The sequence below is a fragment of the Apus apus genome, chromosome 1 (assembly GCF_020740795.1).
Source record: "Apus apus isolate bApuApu2 chromosome 1, bApuApu2.pri.cur, whole genome shotgun sequence".
NCBI classification, from domain to species: Eukaryota; Metazoa; Chordata; class Aves; order Apodiformes; family Apodidae; genus Apus; species Apus apus.
The window spans coordinates 62569962-62593645 of NC_067282.1; the positions used below are offsets into that span (position 1 = coordinate 62569962).

The 23684-nt window shown below is 40.2% G+C and overlaps 1 protein-coding gene across 1 annotated transcript in view; it reads left to right on the forward strand.

The window, feature by feature from the left end:
- The window catches only part of SEPTIN10 (septin 10), a 963730-nt gene extending 953690 nt beyond the window's left edge, over positions 1–10040 (forward strand). Inside the window, exon 11 of the transcript XR_007889244.1 lies at positions 9987–10040. The gene's annotated coding sequence lies outside the window, so the exon portion shown is untranslated. The remainder of the gene's footprint in view (positions 1–9986) is intronic.
- Positions 10041–23684: the final 13644 nt, after the last annotated feature.

Below are 23684 nucleotides of genomic sequence, written 5' to 3' on the forward strand. Positions count from 1 at the left end.
CTAATACCAGAGGCAATATAGGCCCACTGCTGAATGAGGTGGGTGCCCTGGTGACAGAGGATATGAAGAAGGCAGAGGTGCTGAATGCCTTCTTTGCCTCTGTCTTTACTCCTGCAGGCTTTTCCCATGAGCCCCAGATTCATATAACCCCAGAAGTAGTCAAGATAGGTGAGGACATAGTAGATGAGGATTGGGTTAGGGATCAGTTGCATAATCTGGACATCCATAAATCGATGGGTCCGGATGGAATGCATCCAAGGGTGCTGAGGGAGCTGGCGGAGGTCATTGCTAGTCCACTCTCCATCATCTTCGGTAAGTCATGGGTAACAGGAGAGGTGCCTGAGGACTGGAGGATAGCAAATGTCACTCCAGTCTACAAGAAGGGCAAGAAGGAGGACCCGGGTAACTATAGACCGGTCAGCCTCACCTCCATCCCTGGAAAGGTGATGGAACAACTTATTCTTGTCTCTATCTCTAGACATATCAAGGAGATGGGGGTCATCAAGAGCAGTCAACATGGTTTTACCAAGGGTAAGTCATGTTTGACTAACCTCATAGCCTTCTATGAGGAAATTACTAGGTGGATAGATGATGGTAGAGCGGTAGATGTGGTCTATCTTGATTTCAGTAAAGCATTTGACACCGTCTCCCACAGCATCCTTGTAGATAAGTTGATCAAGTATGGGTTTGATGATCAGGCAGTGAGGTGGATCAAGAACTGGTTGAAAGGAAGAAGTCAGAGAGTTGTAGTCAATGGGGCAGAATCTAGTTGGAGGCCTGTGACTAGTGGAGTCCCTCAGGGGTCGGTACTGGGACCGGTGTTGTTCAATATCTTCATCAACGACCTGGATGAGGGCACAGAATGTACCCTCAGCAAGTTTGCTGATGACACCAAGCTGGGAGGAGTGGCTGACACACCAGAAGGCTGTGCTGCCATTCAGAGAGACTTAGACAGGCTGGAGACTTGGGCGGGGAAAAACCTGATGAAGTTTAACAAGAGCAAGTGTAGAGTTTTGCATTTGGGGAAGAAAAACGCCATGCACCAGTACAGGTTGGGGGCTGACCTGCTGGAGAGCAGTGTAGGTGAAAGGGACCTGGGGGTCATGGTAGACAGGAGGATGACCATGAGTCAGCAGTGTGCCCTTGTGGCTAAGAAGGCCAATGGCATCCTGGGGTGTATTAGAAAGGGTGTGGTTAGTAGGTCAAGAGAGGTTCTCCTCCCCCTCTATTCTGCATTGGTGAGGCCACATCTGGAATATTGTGTCCAGTTCTGGGCCCCTCAGTTCAAGAAGGACAGGGAACTGCTTGAAAGAGTCCAGCGCAGAGCCACAAGGATGATTAAGGGAGTGGAACATCTCCCTTATGAGGAAAGGCTGAGGGAGCTGGGTCTCTTTAGTTTGGAGAAAAGGAGACTGAGGGGGGACCTCATCAATGTTTACAAATATGTAAAGGGTGAGTGTCAAGACGATGGAGTTAAGCTTTTTTCGGTGATGACCAGTGATAGGACAAGGAGTAATGGATACAAGTTGGAGCATAGGAGGTTTAAGATGAATATCAGGAAAAATTTTTTTACTGTGAGAGTGACAGAGCACTGGAACAGGCTGCCCAGAGAGGTTGTGGAGTCTCCTTCGCTGGAGACATTCAAAACCCGCCTGGACGCCTTCCTGTGTGATGTACTCTAGGTGACCCTGCTCTGGCAGGGGGGTTGGACTAGATGATCTTTCGAGGTCCCTTCCAACCCCTAGGATTCTATGATTCTATGATTCTATGATTCTATGAACAACAGAGACTGTATTTCCTCCCTAAGGCAGCATATGGATGCCAGTTCAAGAGCATCTCATCACTCTTGTTCTTCGAAGCAAGACATTTGGCAAAGTAAGATGATCTTTCGAGGTCCCTTCCAACCCCTAGAATTCTATGATTCTATTCTATGATTCTCTCCTACTAAGGAGCAGTGGGAGGTTCTAATGTTTTTTTCTCCCACCATTGAATAGTGTTTCTTGAAATGAAAAAAACCACAGAATTTTATGTGTCAATTCTGCATGTGGTAGTTGTTTGCTATCAAATCCAGGCTTGCTGACATAGGTTTGGTATTATTAATGTCCAGGATTCTGTATTGCAACAAGTATTTCTTACTAAAGGTAAATTCCTGAATGGGTCTTTCCTTGCAAACCTCTTGCTGCTTTATTGATAATGTTCACTACAAGCCAGGTGCATTAATCTCAAGCACAGCAGAATCTTCCGTAATGCCATACAAAGAATTTGTCAGAGTGACATTCTTGATTCTTTATGACAGTTGAATGACACACAGCATTGCTAATTCATAAAGTAATTCTGGGCATTTTATACAATGTGAATTTTCATCTTCCTCACAATTGTTTGCTCACATATTTTGTTCCATATTAAATTACTCATATGCATAACTGATATAATCTCCTTTCTGCATTCACATGTGTCTACAAGATTCAGTTATTATCCTGTCTGGAATGAAGTCTGGACTCCTCTCTTAAATTAAACAATTATTCCAGCATTTTCTGTCTCCCTATATTAGGTGCAAAGGAACATATTATACAAATTGCTCTAATCTATATTAAGGAAGCTTTCCTAATTTCCATTCCATTACACTTATATTCTGGAAGAAAGCTAGATGTCTTGGGCTACATCCAAGTAAAACAGAGGTGGGGATTACTCGCGGGTACATATATATGACAGAATCAATATACTTCAGTAATGTCTTTCCTTAGCTTGGTTTTCTGAAGGTAAAATTTTGGCCATTTTTAGCACATGATGCAAGATCCATTTTTGTCTTCTTTACTAAGCACAGTGTCTGAGACCTCCCTGGTGACTAATCTCTCTATATTTGCTCATAGCCCTTGTGGGGTGGCTTATTTGATAACACAGCAGGCACGTGAACCATGCGATACTCGGGACAATGTTGAACCTTGGAGTGCACATTTGCAGACAAATCTGAGGGCAAACCTGAGACACACTTCCAGTGAAGATTTGCTTGGCTTTCAAGGCATGTCCATTTGCTTTTTTTTTTTTTTTTTTTAGGCTGTATTTGTATATCTCTCAGATATTCCAGTGATTTAAAATAATGACAGGAGAGAGCCCAGAACCACTATGTTCCAAGTGAGCATTGCAGCCTAATAAAGAAAAAAGGGTTCTCGTATTAATGAGGTCTGGCATAAGAAAAAAGCTTTGAAGAGCCCTGCTTCATCAATCAAGGGCCAAAAAATATCAAGCCATGAGTAGATTCCTATCTATAAAATAAAAACAGGTTGGATTTAGAATTTTCACTATGAACTACTCATAAATCAGCCGCAGATGCAGAGTTCTCGCTTGGATTGCTTAGCCGGTTTTGAATGACAGCAAACTGAGGAAAATCACAGCGTGTGCTTTCAGCAGCCTTCAGCCTGCAAAGGAAGTATTTGGTGCCTTCATAGCAGCAATTTGTGACAAATTATGTGTCCATTATGAATTTCTTGCTCTCCAGGAAGAGCACGAGAGAGTCTAGCATACGGGAAATCATGGTCTCCCCAGTTGCAGTATAGTCAGCTTTGTGCTGAGTGAGAGGGTCTTGTGTATAGACTGGAGAGTCTCTGCAGCAGTGGAAGGTAGGCTTAACTCTAGATGCCAATACACTCTGGGACCAAGGAGCATTTTCCAGCTGTCATATTTGCAATGAATAATGAATTCTGGTGGCATGTCAGGATAAAGTCTTTATGTGTGCTGTTCATCTTTATCCATCCTTTCTCCCCATGTCTACCCCTCTTTTGAAAGGGAATATTATAATAGGGACATTTCAGTCAGCCCCAGGCCAGCTCCTGCTCCACAGTCAGGGAGACAATATGTAAGTTTTTGGCTAATCAAGGTTTAAATTGTGGTTTTATAATGTACAGTAGTAAAACCTCTCTCTCTAACACATTTATATTTAAGGTTTATTTTAATTAATAATTCTAATCTGTCAACCTGTTGGGAGGAAAAAAGCCAACAGGATCTAACCAAACCCTAAAATGTCTGGTCACGGTGAAGAAGAAAGGGACCCTGATTCTACCTGACAACATCTGACATGTCTGTGTGTCTGGGCATTGGGAATCTCAGCAGAGCATATTCCAGCTAAACCATATGACTCCACGGTACAAATCCCATAGTCACTGCCTTGTCTCTGTGTTGGCTGCCTTAGCATTTGTACTTGACAGAAATTTCTGACTGACTAAAAATCAGCTATTGCAAAACACATGGCACCCACAGATGATGCAGTAAAGGCAAAGTATTTTCTTTCTCCTAGAGTTTCTGCCAATCCCACCCAGGCTGTGTGTGACAGATGCAGTTGCAGTTGAGATACTTTCTAGTGGTTCCTATACTTTCAGTCGGCACCGGTCCCTACTGTGCCACCAAATGTAACTTTTCAGTGGCTCCCTTTGTACAGTGTAGAGTTCATAATGTCATCAGGAATTAATAACATCCTCACAGCACATGGTACTCTGCATTTTATTTTGGTTCTCAATGAGTAGCTCCAATAAAGGGAGTTTTCTAATGTACTGTATTTGTATAATAGGCTTCTCATGGTGGTTTCAAACACATGTAGTCAATTTAATTGATTATGCTCCTATTAAAAAAAGTCATACACCAGTGACAGTCTTGACAGCCAATCTGTAAACAACAGAAGCTATTTAATCCCAGCACTATAATGCTAATTGGTAAAACACTACTTGTGGCTACACATGAACCTTGAGTGAAATCCTTACGCATTCACTGTACAGGATGTACTGGGGGGATGGACATTAAATTCTTCTCCAGAAATCTTCCAGGCATGAGCAACATCTTTCCAAGGCAGGAGTCTGATAAAAATAAGTGTTTTGGCTTTGCTTTGCTGGCTGGTAGTCTTATGCTTTCAGAAGAACAGACTGATGGTTGCTGGAGCATATGCCTTATGCTTTCAGAAGAACAGACTGATGGTTGCTGCAGCATATGCCCAGTACAAGCACTGCCCTTTCCCTTTGGCCATTTCCCACCCCACATGCCAGCAGTGAGCAGAAGGGCAGGAACATAGGCACTTCCAGCTCTGTTGAATTGCCACAATTTCCCTTTACATTATGGTGATCTTTCTGGGCCAAATAAACAGACTTTATATGGGAAATTGGACTGGCATGTAGTACAAAGTAGGCACGCTCTAACATCACCCAGGCATCACCCCTGCAGCTCTCTCAGGTACAGTATCACTTTTTAAGGGAGAAAGGATGCCATAAAAAGAAAAGGATGGACTCTGAACAACTTTAGATTGACATCTCCCTTGTCACCACTGAAATGCAGTGAACTATACTCGCTGAGGGTGCAGGACACTGAATTTTTTCTTTGCATATCTAAAAAAAGATTTTTCTTTTAATCTAATTTCTTCTTCCCTCTTAAGTCTCCTTTTGCTCTGGAGCTTCTGCTTTTGAAAGGGCTTTAAGGCTTATTGAAGATAAAAATGCAAGTGCACAAACTATGTTAAATAAGAAAACTTTATGTGAAGTATCAAGCAAGCACTCAGGGAAAGCTACCTCTGATTTCTGAACATAAGCTAAGGGACCAGCCAGGCTTTTGGGACCAAGTCTAATAGGTGCTAAGCAGCTGTGAAACCCCCTGAAACAGGATGAGTAAACAGGGACTTCAGGGCTCTAGCCTTTAGTTCCAAAATACCTGTTTGAGGAAATGTAATCATTTTTCTCCAAGACACTTTTCAATGTTGAAAGCTATCATTCAGTAACATTCTCTAAATGTTTAGTTTTCAGTTTAATTTTTGTTCCTTGAAAATATTTAAAAAAACCCTCCTGTGCACTACTTATCTGAGCTAAATAGCAGCAAACAGACCTCATATTTAAAGGAAATCCTCCATGTTGGGACATACTGACTGATACTGTAGTATGAATCAATACTTCTATTACCAGTATAGTATAAAGCTATAAGCCATTTTCTCAGTATTTATTTTTACTTTTTCAATACTATGGAGCTGTCACTTACTACTTAGAGAGGCACTAGATACATTACATATTTGTGCATATCCATATTTGTTTTTCTTTTCCTCACACACATATGCCAGGATAATCCAGGCAAGATTTTAATTTTTCTTAGGAATTGAAGCACATATGTATTTCTTTTCACTTGTTAATATAAATGCATTAGAGAATTCACCACAAATCAGCACTGTAACATATTATGCTCAAATCCACTTTAGCCATCACAGGGACTGATTCGTCCATTAGTGGCTGACTGCACGGCATACATATCTGGCACTTACAATTTCTGCCTGTTTCTGTCTTTCAGTAATGACTTCATTCTAAACCTTTTCACAGTTTAACATTATTAAGAGTAAAAAACTTTCCAGTACTTTCCAGTCGTCACAGACTGTCATCACAGCGTACGTACGTAAACTATTATATTTTAAAATGTTTATAAACATAAGTAGCCTAAATCTGAATAATTGACAACAGCATTTTTGTTGGGTTGATTGTTTTTTGTTTGATTGTTTTTTGGTTGGTTGATTGGGTTTTTGTTTTGCCAATGGTCTGTGAGACCTAGGACTGCTATAGGGCATGTGATACATGCTGTCTGAGCAAAGAGGTTTTTTCTATATGTCCATCTAGACGGTTTACTCAACACAGCATTCATTAAAGCTTGTATGTCACCTAAACTCCGCCATTCAGATGTCTATTTACTTTTTGGCACTTAGCCCCACCCTTCCACTTTAGGCCTCTGCCCCCTCTCATTACCAAACTCATCTGTCAAATGGCTGCACTTCTTATTTTTTTAGCAGAAAATTACCCACAACTTCCCTCCAAAAGCATCCATGTTGAAAACAAAGTAGTATTTTATACAAACACCCCCAGCAGTGGCATTCCGTGGAGGCTGCTGCCCAAAGATTGGAGCAACTGATCAGCCAGCTGGCTGGGGCTGACTGCACCAAGGTCAGGGTTTTCAAAGGTGTCCTAGAGCTAGACACCCAGATCCCAATTAAAGGAAACTTTTGGGGCATGTCTTCACTTCACCTCCTGTATGGAATAAAACTGCATTTTTTACCTGTCTCTGAACAAGTGAGATCTCTATGGGAAATGGATTAATGCAGGGCAGTCTTCCCCTGGGGGCAGCTAATCTGTGCAGCAGCCAGGGTGGTCTTGGGAGGGGTATGTCATCCAGGCTGGATTGTAGGTTTGAGACATACTCTATGCACTTACTATTGCATCATGGTATTATTCATACAAGGCAGTAATCCTCCTCAGAGTATAATTATGCATAGTCTGCTGAGCTCCCAAAATGTAATTACTGCTCTATAGGGCTGGGTTATGTTCACAGTCTGAGCTGGCATGACATTCCCTTTCAGAGCCTGGGTGCCTCATACTCTGGCAAGAGTTATTTTTTTTTCTTCTGTTCATTTTTGACAGGTAAATAGGGGGAGTGAAAAATAAACATCTTCCAGATGCAGGCATCAACTGTATCAAGACTGTGGTGTGGATATGAATAATATGATCTTCTGCCCCTTCAAGGCTGGATAAGCTGAAAAAAAAAAATGTGCCATGGTTTGAAATGTAAAAATAGATGCCCACATAGACTTCACTGGCCTCATTGAGTTGAAAAATGGGTTTTGGGTTTTTCCAGGGACCTCAGAAAATTTTCACTTCCCTGATTATGGAATATAAAGCACTGGATGGAGGGAAAAGGATATTACAGAAGCCTGTTGTTAAATCTCATGGGCGCAATCTAAAAAGTTTCTTAAAAAGAACAAAGACTCTCATTAGATGTTTTGTTGTAACTTTCTCCCTCCTGCTGCTTACCTCTGTCCCTGAACTCTGCCCATGCTGCTTAGCTACTGAAGGAGGGATATATGACAAGTTTCCAAATAGACACAAACAATTCAAATGGTTATGTGTTGGGGTTTTTTTTCAATATCTTCCAATAACTTGTCCCCCTGTGCACGCACCATTCTTGGCTGTGAGCCAGGAAAATCCGGAGTGTTTCCAGGGAGATTTGAGCTGTACTGAGTGCCATATATTACACTAGGCTCCAAGAGAATAAATCAAATATTTTTATGGAATAGTTTAGATACAGGAACAGGGAAATTGTCACCCTAACACATTCCCTGTCTCCTAAGGGAGGCAAGTAAAATATTTCCTGAGTCTTTGATGATCTTCCTACTCTCAATCAGTGTAAAAATCTTCCAGTCAAGAAAATCTGCATGATGCTGGGTTATAGCTGTTTACCTCTGCTGCTCCTCAGCATGGAAAAGCAGGCTGTGCTGGATACATCCAGGGCTGTCTTCAGGCCATTTTCCCTGAGCAGAGCAGTCAAATGGCTTACCAACTGCTTGACTGCTTTGGAGATGCTGGTTTGTGATACCATTAGTCTTATATATACCAAAGCCTTCTTTGCTTCAGTCTTCTCTGGCAAGTGTTCCAGCCTCAACACAAAGGCCACAACAGGTGAAAGCAGGGACTGGGAGAATGAATTACCCCCCACTGTAGGTGTAGAGCAGGTTTGTGACCATCTAAAGAACCAGAAGGTGCATAAATCTATGGGACTTGATCAGATTCACCCATGGGTCCTGAGGGAGCTGGCGGATGGAGTTGCTAAGACTCTGTCCATAATATTTTAGAGGTCATGGCAGTATGGTCAGGTTCCTGCAGATTGGAAAAAAGGGAACATAGCTCCTATTTTTTAAAAGGGGAAAAAGGAAGACCCAGGGAACTACAGGCCGGTCAGTCTCACCTCTGTGACCGGTAAGATCATGGAGCAGATCCTCCGGAAAGTCTGCTAAGGCACATGGAAAGGTGACAGCCAACATGGCCTCACTAAGGGCAAATCATGCCTGACCAATCTGGTGGCCTTCTACAACAAGGCTACAGAGATGGTGGATGGTGGCAGAGCAACTGACGTCACCTACCTGGATTTGTGCAAGGCGTTTGACACTGTCCCACATGACATCCTGGTCTCCAAAATGACAAGGCATGGATTTGACAGATGGACCACTGGGTGGATAAGAGATTGGCTGGATGGCCACACCCAGAGAGCTGTGGTTAATGGCTCAATGTCCAAATGGAGGCAGGTGACAAGTGGTGTCCCTCAGTTGTCAGTGCTGGGACCAGTGCTGTTTAACATCTTTGTTGGAGACATGGACAGTGAGATTGAGTGTATCCTCAGCAAGTTTGCTGACGATACCAAGCTGTGTGGTGTGGTTGACACCCAAGAGGGAAGGGATGCCATCCAGAGGGACCCTGACAGGCTGGAGAGGTGGGGCCAGTGCCAACCTCATGAAGTTCAACAAGGCCAAGTGCAAGGTCCTGCACCTGGGTCAGCACAACCCCAGGCACAAATACAGGCTGGGGGACGAATGGCTGGAGAGCAGTCCTGAGGAGAAGGACTTGGGGGTGGTAGTAGATGAGAAGCTCAACATGAGCCACCAGTGTACAGTACAGAGAGCCAAACACATCCTGGGCTGCATCAAAAGAAGTGTGGCCAGCAGGGCCAGGGAGGTGATTCTGCCCCTGTGCTCTGCTCTGGTGAGACCCCACCTGGAATACTGTGTACAGCTCTCGTGCCCTCAGCACGAGAAAGATACAGACCTGTTGGAGAGGGTCCAGAGAAGAGCCAGCAAGATGATCAAGGACCTGGAGCATCTCTGCTGTGAAGACAGGCTGGGAGAATTGGGTCTGTTCGGCCTAGAGAAGAGAAGGCTCCAAGGAGACCTTATAGCACCTTCCAGTACTTGAAAGGGGCCTACAAGAAAGCTGGGGAGGGGCTTTTCATCAGAGAAGATAGTGATAGGACAAGGGGTAATGGTTTTAAACTGAGAGAAGAGAGATTTAGGTTAGATATTAGGAAGAAATTCTTTACTGTGAGGGTGGTGAGGAACTGGAATGGGTTGCCCAGGCAGCTTGTTGATGCCCCATTGTCACCGTTTGACTCAGGTCCGACAACAATGCTCTCGATCCCCTCCCCCCCCCACCCAGGTAGGGAAGGAGAGAGAGAAAAAGAGAGAGACTTGGCTGGATTGAAAACTAAACTACACAGCTTTAATTAAAACACTCATGAATCATATAAGAAAATATATACAATTATATACAGATATATTCAGATATGGGCAAAAACCTCTCGCCTCCCCCCACCCCCGGCAACTCCCACAGCACTCCCCTGAACTGGGAAGAGTCCCGAGAAATCCCGGAGCCGCTGCTGGAGAAAGCGGAGAGTTATGAGGGTCAGGAGGGCTCGAGCCTAAGGGTCGGCGGTGATGGATGAACAGAGTCCTCCCCGGACGCCGGCCATGGACGGAAGAGAGGGCGAGAAGAGGGAGGAAGCTGTCTTCTAAGATCTCTGTCCTTCCTTTGAGCTTACGTAGATATATGGAATGGAATATCTTTGGCCAATTTTGCTGTCTGTCTAACTCAGCCTCCCACGGGGGGGTCAGAGATCTCCCCATAGTGTCTGAGCCGGCGGAGTGAAGGTGTAACCTTGAAACCTTAGTAGTTAGAAAAACATTCCACTGTCTTATCAGCCTAGCAGAACACACAGTTGCTAGTTAAAAGAAAGCTTACTGAAGGAAAAAAAAATCAGTGAAAAGAAAAATTGGCTTAATCCTGGCTCAAACCAGGACACCCATCCCTGGAGATTTTTAAGGCCAGGTTGAATGAGGTTTTGTGCAACCTGGTCTAGAGGTAGGATTCCCTGCTCATGGCAGGGGGTTGGAAATTGATGATCTTTAAGGTCCCTTCCAACCTTAATGATTCTATGATTCTGTAGAGGATATAAGGTGTAATCCTGGGCATTTGTAACTTAAGGAAGTCACCTACTTCTTGTTACTGTGATTACTCGAGATGATACAAAGAGCCTCACTTGCTTTAGAAGAGCCAGCTGCTTTGCCAATAATTACGGCATGAGTTTTTGTCCCTCTGCAAGACTGTTATAGAACAAGGTCTTGTTAACACAGTTGGACTTTCACGTTTCACCTACACTGTGAAACAAATGATGCCTGCAAATTAAAAATCCCACCTTTGTCTTATACCACATTGCAAGCTTTATGGTGAAGGGTCTGTTTTGGTACTGAAGGTGTGATTTATGCAACAGAATATCTGAATATGGAAGCATTTCACAGTCATTTTCAAGCTTAACAATTCCACATGAAAAAAACACACAACAAAATAGTATTTGATTCTCAGGGAGTTATACTCAGCTGGCAACCACACAGTGGTGTAATACAAAATGCATCAAATCCTCTCTGCTATTTTTAACAAAGCAAATAAAGCTTTGATGCACCATTACATACTTCAGCCACAGGGTAAACTCTGTTGTTACAGATTTTTAATAACCAGGGAACTGGCCATCCCTTCTGTTGGATTGATGAGGGCTTTTTTACCCTGCTTCTCCTCCTGCTAGAACTAAGCCAGTGTAGATCAATTAATAAGGCATAAAGAGGACTTTGTCCTGCACCATGTTTTCCTCTGTCTCCACCTCGGTGATGGGTGGATGTCACAGAATCATATAATAGATATTATATCCTTCTATCATAGGAGAAAATCAAGCTGACTTGGAAGGAAGGCTCCCTTTGCCAGCACTTAAGAGGTAGCAGCATTCAGTTTCACAAGCCCCAAACAATAAAAATTCAGTTTAAAGAGAAGGTGGAGATGTATCAAATTCTATTGGTATTTTACTGCATGCCTAGGTGCACAAGAAACTCATAGTCTTCTTCTTTATCCCTTAAAAGATTTTCCAGGAAGCAACAAGCTCAGCAAGCAATGAGCTACAAGCTGGCTTGGATGTTGCAGCACCTCTGCCATGTTACATACCTACAGACTCCCCGATGCACAGCAGACACACCTGGCCTTCGAGAGCCCCTCCAAGAAGTCAAGATGGACATGGTCTCCTTCCCTTGCACAGTTCTCCTCCTGCAACTGCCATTCCTCCAACTTCTCCTCTGGACAATGGAGGCCAAACTATAGGAAGCATGATTTCCTGCTGCTACATTCTGCACAAGGCCGTGTGTAAAAACAGTGGTTAAAATTCAGTAGCACTTGAAATGGAAAATTTTCAGGTCTTGTGTTTTAAAAGTTTACAAAGCTCCTACCTTAAAAAACTCTTTTTAGGTTATTACTCCAGAAATATCTTTTTAGCAGTCCTGACAGCTTTCAGAAACAAAAAAGCCTTTCAAGAGAATTGTAAAGAGTTTTTCGAAAACACTTTTGCCTTTGTATTTGAGAGAGGCTTTGGCAGAACTGTAAAACAGCACTGCTTCTCTTCACTCTCTTTTCTCTATATCAATCATCTGAATTTACACTGCATTTAGAGTGTGTCACATAACGTACTGGAGATCTTAAAATCTTTCCTTCCAAACTGGTAATTTTAGTCTGAAAAATCTTGCTGCAAGGCCATGTGAAACTGAATCAAACAAATGAATAACTCAGAGAATGATGGATTCCGTCCTCTTCCTTCTAACCTGAGGTTTTTTGTTCTTTACTAACAAGACTGAAAATGTCTACAACTCATAAGCATTGCTGAGAGAAACTGCTGATAAGGTAACGGCACATTTTTTTTCCCTTTTATTTATTATTTTTTTTCCAAATGGATTTTTACTGTAAAGAATTTGATTGAAACTCCCATGTGAAAGCAAGAACAGAATTCCTCATTGGCTTTTGGTTTGAGACAACGTAAATGAGAAGGAGCCTCATCCATTAATTAGGAATGCACCAATTTTTGCATTATCTATGTAATAGGAGGCCAAAAGGGGTAATACAAGTAATTGCACTCAGTGATGCAAGTGATGTATTACTAATTAACAATATATTGAACTGGAATTGGATCTTACGGCCCAGTAAGGAAAACACACTTGTCCAACAATGTCAGTCTTTCCTTCTTTCCTTCTTTTCTTGCAAGTATGGTACATTTCTGTCAAAACTATAGGAAACAGAAGTGCGGTTCAGGTAGTAAAGCACATCTCTAATGTGATTTCATATCTATCATAAAGCATATCTATCATATCTATCTTTATTCATCTGTAGAATCTTTATTAAGCAGGTGTTTAGCAGAGCTTTAAAGCCGTTTACCACATAAAATATTTCATGGAGTGTATATAGCTTCTGACAACATAAACAGGTGAACACGGTCTGTAAAGCAAAGGCATTCAAGAGATTCCATGGAAAATATAGCAACTATGAATGCACAACCTGACACTGGTAAATCTAGTGGATATTTTAGTGTGTCTATATATTCCCACAATTTTTAATAGTGATTTTTTGTTAGTGTACTGGTTTACTGAATGTACAGCTTTTATGCATAATTAAAAGACATTTTAAACATATTAAAAAAAAATAATCACATTCTGTTTCTGACTAATAAGACAAAATTAGAATATAATTCCAAGAGATGTATATAGCCAAACTTAAAAAATAAGTAGAGGTTAATTTGACTAGAATTTTCTTTACTGCACACTCAGAGTAAGGAAACTGGAGAAATATTTGAACAGACACACCAAAGTGGGATTCATCTAATTAAATGTAGATGTTTCTATCTGTTCTAGGATCTGTATCCTTTATTATAAATGGAAAGAAATTTCTAGGATGTGATTATTCCTTCTAATGACAGGCATCTAAAAAATAGACATCTGAAATAGGTCAGGTTTATTTCATCCTAGAAATACTTACTTCTGTGGCATAGCAGCAGAGGGAATTGAGCTCACATATAAATATTAAGTATGATGATTCTTACCCTTCAAAATCTTGTCTACTTCTGAAGAACAGAAAGGATGAAATCCTGTCTCCCTTGAAGTCAATAGAAAAACACTTCTTTATTTTAATATTTTTTTCAAAATTTCACCTCAAATTAATAAATCACTATGAGTAAACCCTTCGTGATTACTAATTATTCCTACTGCTCACCTTAAATAAATGAAAAAAAGATATTTGTATTTTTTTAAAAATCCTTTTTCAGGATTAACACAAATATTCTCATTATTACTGAGTTCTTTATGTCTCTCTCAGGAACCTGCATTTTGTTATTCTTTAGAACATACTTCCTGAAGTCTGATGACGTTGTTCCACTGTGCTTAAAGAGTCACCAGAACAGAGAATGCAGGCTCACACCAGTTGTTTTAGGGGAAAGAAAAAAAAAAAAAAAGCAAAATTAATAAAACAATTCTAGGATCTCCACTGAATCCCATATTCTTGTCTAGGTTGCTGTCAATTTATTTGACCTCTGAATAAAGTATTGCAATGCAGGACTAAATACAGCGTTTCTTGGTTGTTACCTCTGGTCTCCAGACCAATATGGGCAAGATGACTTGGGTCTTCACAGTTCTAAAGCAGGCTGGCCTCATTCAACTGTCTCACTACATAACTTTCAACCCTGTGTCTCCTCCAAGACCTTTACTTCCCATCGACATATATATTACTCTCGGGCTCTTTCAACTACTAACATGAGGAATGCACTGCAGCCCGACAGACTAGTGATTTTTGACATGAACCTGAATTGCATACCCAGACATAGCTGAGATAGCCAAAAACAGAGCAGTCTTAGTCATAACGCTTGGTAGGAGGAGTTCCTGGAGTGAGTTATTCTCCAAACCATATCAGGGTTTGTTCTGGACAGAGATTCAAATAAGAGCCTGGAAATGAAGTCACATCACTTCACTGTGAGCAATCAGAAGACCAGAATCCAGAATTAAAATGTGATTTTTTTTGGCAGCTTAGGGTTGCTATTAGACTTGGTGCTCTTGTAATACGAAATTATTTTCAGAATGCTTCCTCTAAAAAGTCTGACCAACTTAGTCTCTGCTGTGGTATGAAAAATTCTGGTGTAGAAGCTGAAAAAATGAGCAGGGATCTTTCAGTGTGGACTCCAAATTCTATGACCACGTTACAGTCTACATAGTTGAAATCCAGTAAATATGATTTCCTTTGTTGTCTGTAGATGCTACGCCACAGCCTCTTTGCTCAAATGAATTTTCACACTGCACAGAGCGTTGAGACAACGCAATACATAGAGAAAAATATTGGCCTTAAATTATTTTCCTAATTATTCATATGTGACATGCCATTGCCTCCTCTCTCTACTGACTCTACAAGGTGTCTATTCAATGATTAGTTCATATTTAGGTGTCTACCCTCTCAACAACTTTATTTAATGGAATTGGTCTGTTTGTTTCTCTTTCCAGGTCATGCTTAAAATGTGTATATTTTATTTATATCCTGCATATACAAGACTACATTTTATTAGCATAATTTGTTAATTGCTTGTTGGATGGGCACCATTCTCTCTGTGTGCTTTGTGACTGTGAAACTTCACAGTGGGTGCTGAACACCAGAAATTAACTCTGCAGATGAGTTGAGGAAATCCACAGCAGTGCACAGTACGGACACAGCTGTTTTTTATTTCCATGCTGTTCCTGAAGTTGCAAAAAGCAATACCTAAAGTAAGCCATTTTAAAATAAATTAATCTGTATGGTTCTTTTTCAGTTAGAAAGGTGGAAGAAAATCAAAACCTGTGTTGTGATAGAACTGTTTTATAAAACAGCCTCATGAGGCTCCAATAAAACATATGTTGTCATGCCAATGCGATCACCATTGTCCCACACCTGTATTTCACTGTGTAAATGGAAAATATTTTAGGTAGCCTTTTGGGCTGTCTGGGGCAGCTTTACCATATTTGAAAATACTATTGTGATCACTGGTGAAAAACTAGAATAGCACAGAGCAAAGGGAAGCTCAGTCCAGCCATCCTGTGTTTCTGCAGGGTTTGTTCTATTCGTTACAGAGCCCTAGTAACAGAAAGCAATGCAGGATTTGTAGGGAGGGATGCTACTTTTTATTGAATGGATGGATGTAGGTATCTCAGTTTTGTCTGGTTTTGAGTCAGAGCATCCTTGCAGTACATGCAAAATTTCAGCATCTTCTTTATTACAGGATATATAAACTGTTCTTATGAAAACAAATTTTTTTTTTTTTCAAAAAAATCTTGCCCCACTTGTCATTTTAGAGCTCCATTAATCAACAAGAGGTCAAAGTGAGTGTCATTTAACAAGAACACTTTTTCAAATAACCTCAGGCTTGGTATTTGCAGTGTTACCTGCTCCAGTAGTGAGAAATCTGAAACAACACTCTGAGGACCCCACTGAGTATCAGGAAAAAGCAGCAGAGAGCTGGCTGATGATCCTCCTGTTCCCAGTGCAGAGACTTCTTAGAGATGCAAACTGAACAAATCACCAGGAGAGTGAGACATAAAGGGCATCACCAAGACAAAATAATTTGAGCACAACCCAGTACGCAGAAATACTGCTACAATTCATCAGCACTCATTGCTATTTATTGTCACTGGACTTAAAATGGATCCCTGAACAATGTCCCATTAAATGTTTTTTTCTGATTAAGCACACCCCAATTAAGTAGAGTGCACTGTACAGTACTTGAAAAACAGCATCATTTATGTACAAATCAAATACAAATAGAGCACTTATCAGATCCTCATTTGCTGACATTGGAATACTCTCTCATTGGCACTCTGAAATGATTATGAAAGAAAAAGAGAGTGATCTGATTGGGGTAATAAAGATGACACAAAAGGAACTGTGGCTTTATTTCTCCTCTCACCTGCCATGGAAAGGGATAATTAGCAAGGAGTCACTGTTCAGGGAGCCCTGGGTGGCTGTTTCAGCTGATGAAACAAAGAATGAAATTGCTAGATAATCGCTCGGAGAGACAAGCTCGTGGTGCAGAATGCCTGAATTTTTACTTTCAATTCTTCAGCTTATAGTATTTAGTAACAATTTACCAGAACCTTACGATCAAGCTGAAGAGGCTTCTTAAATATTTGTCATAGCTTTATGCTGCTTTTCTAGCAGGTATTTTTACATTCCTGTAACAGCTAACCTGCTATTATTTTCATAATGTATTAATAATGGCTATAATAGAAGGTAATAGGCTTTTCTCCTGAAAGAGGTGAAATTGATTCATAGTATTAGTCTCTGCATGCAAAGAATATGCAGGGAACGAGCAACACATTATTGCTCAGAAAAATGCTTGGTGATAACATTTGGATTCTACAATAATTAGTTACAGGAGCTTAAAAACTTCATATAGTGAGGGTGATATTTATTTACCTTTTTGAAGGTAAGTTCAGCTGGGTACTTTACCACTTGATTTACTTACCGAAAAAAGTCCCACAGATACTGATCTGTGGTTCATTTTGTCAATGAAGAAATAATTAGAATGGAAGTTGCCCAACATCCTGGACCTCTATCTATAGTCTGTTCTGATCACCATTCAAAGCACTATTTCAGTCTTCAAGCTTCTGTATTGCTGGGTAACCTCTAATGTTAACATTTTGTTGTAGTTTTCTTTTCTTTGGGGAAATCATGTAACAAACATTTTTTTTAAATTAATCTTGGCTGTGCTCCATAGTTTTGGAAAGACACTAACATCATGGTTCATTGCAAAGGTATCAGTGGGAAACTTTATCACAGACTCCATTAAACCCAACACACATTTTATAAGCATGATGTGAAATCTAGTAAGCAGATTTTCCTCTGGAAGGTACTGGCAAGACTGGTTTGTCTGAGCAAAACACAACACTGCTTTATCTGAATGTTTGAAACCTGAAAGTACTGATGGAGCAGAAATACCCCAGCCTTTGACATTTTCTAAAGGGAGAATGTCTGCATGCATGCAAAAATTAGAGTTTTAGCAAATAATTTGCAAGCTTCTTGTGTGTGTGTTTCCAAAAGGGAAAACCTGAGGATGTGACTGTATTTGGGCTCACAGAGGGACTCTTAAGGGTATGGGTCAAAAAGACAAGAGCCCCTGAGTTTTTCGCCCTGAGCTAGGTTACTCTTTGGTTTGTTCTATTCACAAATTACACAAAACACAATGCTTCAGTCCTCCATGCAACCATTTCTTCAGCTGCCCTAACCCACTGCAGTCTGGTGTTGTTTAATCGTTGAGTGCCTTAGAGGACAACAGCCTTGCCCAACCTAGAACAGAGTCCACCACTTCTAAAATGTCAAAAAAATATTAAGTATCACTTTTTGGAACTACTGTTTGGAGATCAAATCTGTCTCAAAATCATTCCTTGCATATACTTTTGCTATTCTAATGACTTCAGGAAGATATTTTATGGGGTATGAAATGTGAGCAGAATTTGTAAGAACAGGCAGAAATTATGCAAACTTTACAAATAAGGTTATACTCTGAAAGCTTTCTGGTTCAGTTTCATAGGCTTGAGAAATTCAAATGGTTCAAGAAATCATCAGATGTTTATCTAAACCTTCTAAGGCCACCAAAGCTTCTGAGGTGTAGGCATCACTTCTTGAAAACACCATATTGGAATTCAAAAACACAGAGCCTGACTTTGCCCTTAAAGTGTGAAATACATGGTGCAAACAATTAATTTTTCACTGTGTAAAACTGGAGAAATTTAAGATATTGATACAGCACCAGCAGAACGTACTCAAAGTCATATCCAAAATAGCTCTAATTTGACTTACTATGGCTATGGTGATGTACACTACATGCTTGGTTGGAGTGAAGTGGCATGATAGACTGCAATTCAGCATGGGGATGTACCAGTGCAAATAAACTTGGATATGTTTTTAAATCTGGAAATAATAAAAAAAAAAAAATAACAAGCCACTGTAATATCTATGTGGATAACCTCTTTTTACTGTTCTGCCTAGAATCTCTCAGTATTGATAAGCATTCCTATGAATGAATCTATATGAAAACATTTTTCTGATGTTGGTTTTTAATGTTGTAGTTATTAATGTAAGAACCTAAAATATATTAAAAACTTTTTGCCTATTCTTTGAAGTTGGGCAGCCAATTAAAAATATGAGACCTTCAACAGGACCTCACAAGAGTGCAGATATCTCTAAAATTCATGCACCACCTCAGACAGTTACTCAGTACTAGTTATTATGATGTTTGACTGGTGTGAAAGAAAACTAACAGCCATGACCTAGCTTGTATCTGAATATCTTTGAAATTTGCTATGGATTCTAAATGGAACAATTTAAGAACCAGCTAAAATACAGTAGGAGAGCTCCAAAATAGAAGGAAACCAGTCTGACAGAGCAATTATCTCAGTCTTATTATAACACTGTGATTTTAAAGCCAGTAATGCCTCAAATATAATTTTTTTCACCAGAAGCTCTCATTATTTATCAAGCATGTTTTGTGAACTGTTTCCAAGATCAGACTAGTAAACAATGAAATACTTTTCAATTCAGTTTTCTGGCAAAAAAAAAAACACATCAAACCAATATTTCTTTAAAGACTGCTAAGTTTTCATTAGCTACTTATTTAAACAGTTATTATTTGCATTTGCTGCTGCAGTGAAAAATCCGCTGAGAAATAAAGGTGAAAGAAAAATGTGAAACTAATACTGATACATTGCCACCAGTATATATTCTGAGTTTTCTATTAATTATTTTATAAAATCAACATACCAGGTATGATACACCACTCCCTCTGGCACTTGTTTGTCCTCTGAGTGGTAAAAGCCATTGTTTCTCTGACAGTAAGTTGCTATTCTTTGTGGTCTGCCTTAGCGAACAATAAATATTGGTATATATTGGTGTAATGGTAAAATATGGAGAACAGCAGCAACAGAAAACACGTGCAGTTCAATAGAAAAAGTGAGAAGAGCCCTTAGTTATGGAAAATAAAAATAGACTTCACAAAAAGGGTGCTTTTATTAACACTACACTCCTAGCAAAGAGTATTCTAGTTTTCCTGGCATGGCTGCACACGACCCATTAACTGGTTCAATTCCTACTCACATCAGGAAAAAGAATCCATGCACTTTGTAGGTTAGCATCTGGTGGTATAGCTTCTTATGTATCTGCTTTGATATCACAGAATCACAGAATTGCTGAGGCTGGAAGGCACTTCTGGAGATCTTCTAGTCCAACCCCCTCCATCAAGCAGGGTCAGCTAGAGCCAGTCACCTCAGCCTGTATCCAGTCAGGGTTTGAAAGTTCCAGGAAATGTGCTCCACAGCTTTTCTGGGAAACATGTTCCAGTGTTTGATCACTCTCACAGTAAAACATCTTTTCTTAGGCTTAAGGGCAATTGCCCATATTTAGTATCTAAGTGAAGCCTGAATAAAACACCTGCTAATATTTACTATTAGGTAAAATCACAAGACAGTAACAAATTATACAAAAAAGACATAACCTAGGAGATTTAGTACTTGACAAAAAGCTCTTATACATCCAATGTAAAGATTTTCAAATAACCATTTAAACTGTGAATTTGAAGTGTGCTGCTTGTTTTCTTCTTTGCTATCCATAAAGTAGAATGACTATCTTTTTCATTCCTGATCACCGTTCAAGAAGAAATGAAAATACTAATAAATGTCATGGAAACAACTGTGAGATCTCCATGGTGATCCTGGTTGAGACTACAGTACCTATTCTGAACCCTTCAGCCTGTGCATTGAGGCTGCACACCTTGGATCCAGCCTGACAAAGAGCCCAGGGGACTTTGGTATGCTCCATCTCTGTCCTTTGGGAGAAAAGCGGGGTTTGCAGAACCGTGAGGTGCTCCATAAACCCTCTTAATCAGATGACAAGTGGGGAATCAGGATAGATGTCTTTCTGCCCACAGAATTTTTTACCTCACAGTTTAAGCACAGCCATTGAAACCCATGTTGTAAAACAAAGCTAAGTAATAAGCTTCTTGTCTGAAGGATCTCAGTAACCATGATTACAAGCAATTCAAGTGCCATCCTCTTGCTGGAACAAGAAGCTGAATGATGATTTCCCTTTCTCTATATTCACACCAGAAAAAGAAGGGTCTTCATTACTCAGACCCTGTTTCCAGGACTGATGGCTCCTGAAGTGTCTGTAATGAGTGATGTGCCAGTGCAATACAGGCTGAAAGGCATTTAATAAACCATTCAACCAGTAGCAAAACATATCAATGGATCATCAAGACAAGACATAATAATGCAGAGTCAAAAGACACTGAAATTTCATTCCCTTGTTGCAGCTCGAGAGGCAAGCACATAATACAGACTAGTTATATTTTAAAAATCGATTCAACCATGTATCCTTGAATTTCCAACGGGCAATTAGTAGGACCCTAAGCCAGAAATACTTGGGAAGTCATTCAGGAATGTTATAAAGGAAAATAACCATTAAAAATGAGATAACTTAGATCTTGCTCTTCCCATTGTCCCTTTTCCAGATATTTTTAGGACAATAGAAAGACATTAATAACCTTTAGTATAATTTTTTCAACCAGACATCCTCAGACAAGGAGGGATTCAATCAAAATCAGTAATATCTCTCTGGCACAAAGTTAGCATTGGTAAGAGAAAGTGCAGCCCACCTACTGCCTTATTTTACCTAAGAGTGTTTTAGATTTGACAGGTATACCTCGGTACTAACTATTCTGTCCTAAAAGTACTAAATGAAAAATACATTTCTGTGTAGAGACAGCCCTTGTCTTAGGGCACTTGTCCTAAAAACATGCATCTGGAAGAATGCTCTTTAATGCCAGTCCCTGGATCACCACTGGCCATGCAACAATTAGTGCCTTCATAAAGTAATCATCTAGATCTCTCCTAGGAATTGGCTCATTATTCCTTCAGCTCCAGTGGGAAGCTTATTCTAGAACATCACTGCCCTAGTAGTAGGAAACTTATGATTTTCCATCTAAATTTATTCAGAGCCAGTCATTGTGCTTAAAGAGCTTTCTTTCCTCCCAAGGGGAAGGTTATTCAGTGATCTGTGTTCCCTTATTTACTCAGATCTTATTCACAGAAGGAAATTGTCTCTCCTCCAAGCCTTTCACTGGCTGACTAAATAACCAAGATCTTCCTGTCACCTCTTTTTTGCCTCCTTTTATCAATCTCACTATAAATTACTGCAACTACAGGTGTAAATGCTAATAATCAGCATTTGATAGTTTCTTTAAAGCAAAATGTGGATGTGTCTGACAGTGCCTAGGACCTATTGGATGAGAGGCCAGACTCACTGTGATTTCCTCTGATGGATGGAGAGAACTCATGGGTAGTTTTTGAATACATCTATACATTGTTTTAATGACAAATTGTTACTGGAATTCAGTCTGACCCAGCTGCTTCAGTATACATGAATGCATTACTGTGTCAGGGATAAGAACAAGAAAACCTCTCAGAAGGTGAGACTACCTGCTATAGCAGGAAGAAATTTATAGCTCTAGGAGGCATTCTCAAAAATACATCAGTCAGCTTTAATTTAAAGGCTGGAGCTGTGTGTCTCTGCCAAATGTAAGGAGCCCATGCTGAACCCATCCTGAGGGAAAAATCCTGTAAGGAGGAAGGTCTGCAACCATGGGAGTTAAGTGTGACCACCTAATTAAAAAACCCAAAGCAAACCAAAAAATACCCCCACACGCCCATTCCACAAAACATCACTGCTCAACTTGATGTTGCAAGCCTTTTATCCATCTATCAAAGACATGAAATAAAACCTTTCTTTTAATTTTAGTGAGGATTTATTTATTTATTTATTTATTTAATAAATACAGATTTTTCCAAATTGACAGGTGCTTTTTTGTTTGTTTGTTTGTTTGTTTTTGTTTCCCAGGAAAGAAACTCCAAAGACCTTTATACCACTGCTCAGTTTGTTGGTGTCCAGTGCAAAAAACAAGGCCACTCCTAGAGACAGTCACACAGCTCTGCACCCACAAAATTTCCATGGGAATAGAGAGTACTGACAAGATTACACAGAAAGGCAGTGCATACTTTTCCCTGCTCCTGAGTTTCTGGCTGTTTTGTTTTGTGCTGTTCTGCTTTTATGTTCTTTTAATACATCTCAAGGCCTTTCATCACTAATGCAGCACTAGACAAAACAAGTGGGGAGGATTAGAAGAAATTTGATCAACAGCAACAAAAAGCCAATTTAACTGGGGGGTTACTGCTCTGCTTGTGATGTTTTAACTTTTGAGACAAGCAGAGGTCTGGTTTGCACTGGGATTTCCTGCACAATTTACAAAGCAGGAGTGAAACACTTCACATCCATTCTGACAGATCTCCGCCTTCATCCATCAGTGCTGACAGCGCTAATCTGTGAAGAATTAGTGACCTAGAAGTTCAAGTCAACTTTTCCCTTCATCTGGCTGTAAGACTATTCATGGTACCAGCACATTAAAGGTACCAATAAATGTCAATGTGCAATTCAAACATAAATGATTGATTTTACATTTTTGCATGAGAAAGAGTTTTAGAACAAAAAGTCCAATTATCAAATCATAGGCATAAAAATGGGAATGCAGACGATGGAGTATTCTGTGAGTAACTTGGATTTTCCTAGCTAAATTGTTTCTGTTCTTTCAGATAGCACAACCTGATCAGAACTAGCTGGTAATACCTACATCACACCGTAGATAGTGTCTATCTACAAAGGCAGCCTGCAGTTTCATGTAAGACACTTGATTCCTCAACCGGCTGAAAGCACAGCTAGAGTGGAGCTGGGGAGGATGAGCTATGTCCAATTCATAAACGAATTAGTTTAGCAGCAATACATAGACAGAAGTCACACTGCCTTTGGAGACTCAAAATTGCCTTTGATTGGCTCCTTTCTGATTGAATTTGGGAATATCTGCTGCCTCCTGCTGACTGTTTCAAAGGGTCCTAACTGATGTAGCTATTGAAGCCATGGGCTGGAATTGATGTATACACC